We start from the raw sequence: 7,114 nt of genomic DNA, 5'->3' as shown, positions 1-7,114 counted from the left end.
TTATCTGTTGATTTCTTTCTTTTATTGCTAATATAGATCCTGAACATATAATTTATTAACCTCTAGTTAATTACATATCATTCAAAGCTGTTTTGGTTAGACTGAATTCAGTTGTTTTTTTTTTTTTTTCTTGTGATATCTGCCGTGTGTGTGTCAGTATTTGTATGCAGAAGATGCTAATAAAAGCATGCAGACACCCTAGGACCTCGTCCTCAATGTACCCAATGTGTTTTGCCTTGCAGCCTATTCCCAATATAAAGCTGTTAGAACTTCAGAACAGTCTTTTCTGTCCTGGAATCTGGACATGTTTACTGTGTCACCTACCCAGGGCTTCCTTGTTCATTATCCTTTGAAAAGGGTCTCTGCTCTTTACTCTGTAAATGTTTTCATTTAGTAACTGTTAGCCATCTTTCAGCATTCTCAACAGCTTCCTCATGACAATCAAGATGGTCAGTGAAGTTTGCAAATAAACTTCTGTGCATCTTAAGAGGAGTTTCTTACCAGCTGCTTTCTCTGTAACTCTTCTCATTCTACATCTTTAACTACACTTGATGATTTTTCAGCTGGGCAATCTGATTGAATAGTGTTGTTTAATTCCAGATATTCTGGCCTCTAGCCAATCCCCAACAGTAGTTCAAATGGTACAGTAGATATTTGCATAATGATATAGCTTTTCTTTTGGAGGTCTCTGAGGGCATATAGCTGGAGGGAACCACAGGCCATCATGCAATAATTCAGAAGTCATCCTTTTTGTGTGCCACCAGAAATCACAGGCATGCATATACTTCAAAACAGTCCATAACAGACTTTAGAGTAGTTGAAGATAAAACACTAAAACTATTGTGTGCAACAGAAGACCATGAGAACTTAAAAACATATTTTTAAGCCCTTCAGAAGACTAGTTAGCCCCACTTGTAACCTCAAAGAGAGCTTTCCCCAGCTTAGGTATCAGATCCACTGAGAAATAAAATGACTTGCCTAAGATTCATTCTTGTGATGAGAACTTGTGTAAAAACTGCATGACACCTACACCTTTAAGGAAATAGGAAGTATTTAAGTAATGCATAGGCCTTCTGCTCAGAAGACCCAGAAGGGAAGAAATGAAGATGTCATACTTCTGAATGTCAATGTTACCAGAAGCAGCCAAAAAAATGCATTTAGTTTTTACTTGCTTCAGTGTATGTTACTTTGCCACTGACCGCAGGCCCTTTTTATATCTTCTGAGCTAGTTCCATTTAGATTAGGTACTTCATTATTATTAATTTTACTATTCTACTTTTTTTTTTTTTTCTCCCTACTGACTTCAAATACATGATTCGTGGTCAGATCGAGCCTTAAGAGGTATTACTTCCCTTAGCCATTTGGCCACAGCCTGGACAATACTTGAAGTTCAACTTGAATTTTAACTTCTTGTAGAATTAATTAAATCAGCGTTAGCAGCAGCCCATGAGGAAAGTGTCTACCTAGTAATTCATTATCACCAGCCTGTCTTTAATTTGCCTGTATGCATGGTACCCCTACAGTAGTGTGAGAGAGGCAACAGATCATTTATATAAATTAGAATCAGTAGGGGGCTGAGTACTGAGCCCAGAAGAATACCCTCTAGGCAAGTGGAAATTTTAGGGACTAAGGGCTTAATCTTAACTGCTTGGCTTCTTTCATCAAGGTAAGATTTAAAAAGATTAATTATAATTTATGGAATATTAATAGCTAGAACGCCTTTGAGTGAAGATATATTTCTGCAGAGTCAAAATGAAGGCTTCCACAGGTTTCAAAGTACAGTATCAACAAGCTGAACATTTGCAGCTTTAGCAAGCTCTTTATTTTCTATTTCACTACAGGGGATTTCTTCTCTTCCAATGAATATTTTTTTGACGGGAAACCTAAATTTATTATTCAGAAGTATCGTTTCTGATATCTTTGGTATGTACTTCTTGCTCCGAAAGAGAAGGGAAAATGGTTTTCATACACACTTCCCTTAAAATGCAACTTCATCATTTCGTTACGTGTAAAGTTTGGGAAATTCATTCTGTCCTTGACTTTAGTAGGAGCTCTGGTTCTCAGGGCTGTAACTTAAAATAGGTGACAAAACCCTTATGAAAATATTTATATAGCAGATATTTATGTCATTCAGAGCAGGCACCCATATGAAGGACTAAAAAGTCCCTAATATTGTAATGGTTACAGCACTGCATTTCACAGAGTGCTTAATGAGATCTGGACATGTTGAGTGACTTATGTAAAGTCATTCAGCAGGCAAATGGTAGAGTCGCAAAGCCCTGTACTGACACCATTAGACAGAAAACACTGCTTTTCTCAATGGGTTTAACTTGACAGGTAAATAAAAAAAAATAATTTCTTAAACAGTGAGCAGATAGTAATTCATGCTAAAATCTACATATTAGTTTCAAGATATTAACCTCCCACAGAATTATATTATCACTTAATTCGTTCTTTTCTGCCTTGACATCTTGTATTTTAGTCTTGTTTACAGTTCTGTGTATTTTCATTTAACCTAGACTGTAAATGCTGTGGTGCAGGGAATGTATCTTTATTGATATTGTGAAGTGCACTGCTTATCTATTGTGTAGTATGGGTAATACATAATGAGACAATCTGTGTCTTGTAAATCTAAATTAAATGTAGTTCTGGGAATCCTGGTATTATATATTAAATATTTGCCATGCCTTGCTTTTATCAAGCAGCAGTTATCTGGAAAATAATTATATGGATGTGACGAATAAGCAATTGCTAAACAGATACTGCTGTCTCATATAAAGTATTATGTTCTGACTTGAGCACAACTTTTCCTTTCTGTACTTTGTTTCTAAGGATACAATCATCAACACGGAACATTTTCCTCAGGAGCTCATCTGTTCCTGCTGCTTATCCCTCACCTGAAGTCATAATCTTTTGTTTGTTGCTATAATCAGCTCTGCAGAAACTAATTGTGATGTCACAGGCAGAAGATTATGACTTCAGGGGCAGAAGAATCAGCAGGAGCAGGTGACCTCTAAAACATGAGGCATCTCTTCCCAATACAAATATCATCTGATTGAAAAATAGGAGTGAAGAGAAACATGCCTGTCTCCTTTGAGAAGAAAATGTTTGTTCAGATTTCTAAAAGGCATTATTGGCCTTGCAAGAGTTAATTTGAAGTGAATTTCTCTGTTATTATATCAAGGAGAGAAAATATATCCAGTATCAGCTGCATTATTAAACTTGGTTTCTAGTTTCTCATTTGATTAAATGACAAATAAAGCTACTGATGAAATCAGCTACTCCTCTACCTTTTCACATAAAGCCTGAATCATGTAACAACTCATTTCCTCTCTAGCTTTTAAAATGGTTCAAATAAAATAGGTCAAAATAAAATGGTTATAAAATGGGTCAAATCTTTTAATGCTTCCACTTTCTGCTTTTCTCTTCAGGTATTGAACTGATCAGAGGGATCAGTATTTGACAGCTTTCTAAGGGAATGTTTGGATGAATTCACAACATATAGCAATTCACAATAGCAGCATTAAAGAATTGGAGGGCGTTTATTTATGTGTGGAATAGTCAGAAGTTTGATAGTGCAATATTGGTTATACTAACCAGATTTTTTTTCTGAAAAAATGTAACTCTGAGGGCTTACTTAGCCTGGAACAGTGAGAACTAGAATAAATATAAGCAGCTTTTTAAAGTCTCATTGGAATGCTTCTTAATTCCATTGAAAATACCTATTTATGGCACGTTAATATTGAGATTAGGAGTACAAATGTGGTTTCATCATCATGATGGATTGATTCATCCACAGATAGCAGATCTGTGTTCCTTTTGAAAGGACTATACCAACCAACCTGTCAATTTTGATGCTCTAGGTATCAGTCTATTGGGGGCTGAGTGAAAACAGACACCTATTTAAGACAGGTTTCCTATGTTATATTTTATCTTCGGGACACGATCAATTGTAAAGAAATTCTTTTTTGCTATAATATGGCTATTTTGTCCAGGTAAATGTCACTCTGGGAATCACGTTTTTTTCTTTCACTTCACAATAAGATTATGTTCCTGGAGTAGGACTTTCTCTTTAGACATCTTTTATCCTGATATTTTATTTGTGAACAGCTTCACATCTACTTTGATCAGAGATGTGATCTTTACTTAGATGTCTGCCTTTAAAAAATAAAGGGGCTACTGACCAAAACCGACTGTGTATTGAACTATAATCCTCTCATGAATTTTGTTCTCAGAGATGCTAGCCACCAACAGGTTTCAATTTTAAGATTTTTTTTTGCTAAGGATACCTTCAGGAAAATTATGGGTCTGCTCTGCGAGCTCACATAAGCTATGTATCAATTAGGTGATCTGTAAATTGGAGAATACATGTATCTTTTTTTTTTCTTTTTTAAAGTAAGCAGCTACAAAAGTGCCAACAAATAATAACAAGTAGATCAGTATTGCATAGTTACAGTATACTCTAACTTATTTTCAAATGCCATTTACCATTTAAAAGCAGAACTGTGTAATTTGTGTGTGCAGTCATGATCACTGCCTCAACAAATTAATGTATAACTAACCATATAATTTATACTTGTAAGTTTTGAAAAACAAACAACAACAACCACAACCACAACAACAACAAAAAATAAAACAACTCAAAGCAAATCAAAAGAAGGATGAAGGATATGTGTTTCTTAAAACAGATTTTTTTTTTCTTTTCTTTTTTAAGCAGGAGTTTATAGTATATGATTAAATTTTGGAAAAAAAAAAATCACTCTATCATTACAGCATTTTGCCAGACAGCACTAAAAAAGCAGGAAAGGATGACAAAGGATGGAAGGCAATTGAAAGAAAACCTCTGTCTCTCACAGGTACTGAAAGTGACAGATGGTATTAGAGTTTTCTTGAGGAGTATAATAGACAGTTGTATAAAAACCTGTGTTCCTTAATGGCACATAAATTAATGACAGCCTTTTTAAAGATTTAACATGCAAACATATTTCTTTTGATATATGTTTTTTTTTTTTCCCTGTAATGATCCAACCTATTTTGTACCCTGGTGGAGAGTAAAATTCTCCCAGCATTTCCCCTGACCTTTACAAGTTCTAAAATTACTGCTAACAAAAATGTTTCCAATTTAATCTCACTAATTATGATTATTCCAGGGCACAGCACTGTAGACATAATGCTCGTTGACATAATAGAACAGATGAGCTGAAAAAGAATGCATATAACAACATTACTTGGAACAAAACTACCTCTCTTTATGTCCCTATTTTTACGTGCAAAGAAAAACAGCATTGTAAGGATTTTAAAGTTTTTATCATTATGTACACAGTAAATGCCTTTATGGAAAATCTTATTAAACAAATTCCAGCCTGCAAGGAGAGAATAAAAACATAATTTAGGTCCCTATTCTACCACTGCTTTGGTATAATTTCAGCTGAGTGGTGCCTTTACTGTAGAGCAAGAAAAATGTAGCTTTGCATGTCTCTAAAAATGGCATCATTAAAACCTTCAAACATGTCTACTACAGGACCAATAAAAATTTGAATATCAAGGAAAAAATAAAAAGTTTATTTTGTACTTCATATTTTTTATCATATCTAGACCTTAGCACTAACCATTGATGCCTTAAGTATTTGAAATCAGAAAAAAAAAAAAGGTTTTAGAAACTTCCTATTTTATTACTGTTCTTATAATAAATTTTTCATGCTATTTACTAGCTCACTATAAGTTATCATAAACATTTAAAACTAGGCTTCACTTGTCAGTGCAAATGAAGAAAATATATTTTGTGATGCATTATCTTTTTTTTTTTTTTTTTTTTTTAATTAAGCTACTTCTCAAATTTGGTAAATTGCAATAGGTTTCATGACCATAAATATGATTCAGTTCCTGATGTGTTAGGGATTATATTAGATACACTCGTACACATCTCTTTAACATACTACAGACATAGCTTTCAAGTCTCCCTTTTTACAAGAGAACTTGTTCAGCTTTATAAAATATGATTAGGGATTGCTACATAGATTTATTTTGCTAAGCAATGATCTTTGAAATACCCTCTTGTTCTTTATAGAGCTGTTTAATTTAAAAGTGTTGTATCTTTTATTTAACTTTTTCAGGAGCCAAGAAATCCAGAAGAAAATTGAGACAGCAGAAGCAGAACTTCAGTGAGAACTAAGGGTGTCTTGAGACTACAGAGGAGATGCTCACAGACATTCAGAAGCTGGGAATTCTGTAAATTCCCAGTAGTCTAATAATCTGATTCTTAGAAAGATGATGGGAATTGCCTAACTGTTAGGGTCCACTGGACAAACATTCTTCTGTTTCTCTAATATATGGGACTTGCTCTTCAATTTGGAAGGTGAGAGAGCAGAACACAATCCCTGCCAGTCTATTGTGGTCAAGTCAAAGTCAGGTTCAGAGAGTCAGAAGCAAAAGAATTGAAAACAATGTGTAATTTTGGCTACTTTTGAATAACTTCCCAAACGATATTTTTTCCTCTTATGTATTTATTTTCTAAAATAAAAAGACATATATTCTTTTTTAACCATCAAGTTGCTACAGATATACTTGTTTCCTCAAGGGTAGAAAAAAGTCAAAACGGTTCTCCAGTTCGTATATAGAAAATGTACAGCCATAACATTCAGTAAGGGAGAATAGAGAGCACTGGATCTCTGTCTAGGTAAGACTGCTCCCCTTTGAATGGACTGCCTCAAAAAAAAAATCAAAAAAAAAAAATCTGTACTTAGCTATCTCCACTGAGCATTTGGAGTTTCTTACCCTTTTGTATTTTCACCCAGCAGAACAGTCACATCTATTCAACAATATTAATAGTTTACTTCTTGCTATCTTCTATTTGCCAGTATATGGAAAGAGTGTATTGGTCCTAATATATTTACAACCATTACATTTCTAACCTGTGACAAACCCCCAATTTATGCTGTTCTTTAGATACAATTTCTATTAGAATATGAGAACAAACATTCATACAGCCAGAGGTGGTAAGGTGGAAAACTGCCTTTGATTAATTTCTGTTAAACTAAAGAAATCTTACTAATTTCACTCAAGAGATTCACTTTTTAATATTTTAAACGCTTTCATTTCCAAGAACCCTGCCAAT

The 7,114-nt window shown here is 34.2% G+C and overlaps 1 long non-coding RNA gene across 1 annotated transcript; it reads left to right on the top strand.

The window, feature by feature from the left end:
* Positions 1–1,590: 1,590 nt before the first annotated feature.
* Positions 1,591–6,369, top strand: LOC310899777. The gene is made up of 3 exons (XR_014584658.1): positions 1,591–1,666; positions 4,774–4,856; positions 6,114–6,369. It is a non-coding gene; the product is annotated as an uncharacterized lncRNA (long non-coding RNA).
* The last annotated feature ends 745 nt before the right edge of the window (positions 6,370–7,114 follow it).

This window comes from Anser anser (assembly GCF_964211835.1).
Source record: "Anser anser genome assembly, chromosome: 5".
Classification (NCBI taxonomy): Eukaryota; Metazoa; Chordata; class Aves; order Anseriformes; family Anatidae; genus Anser; species Anser anser.
The sequence above is the reverse complement of the archived record's forward strand: the minus strand, read 5'-3'. Positions and strand labels throughout refer to the sequence as shown.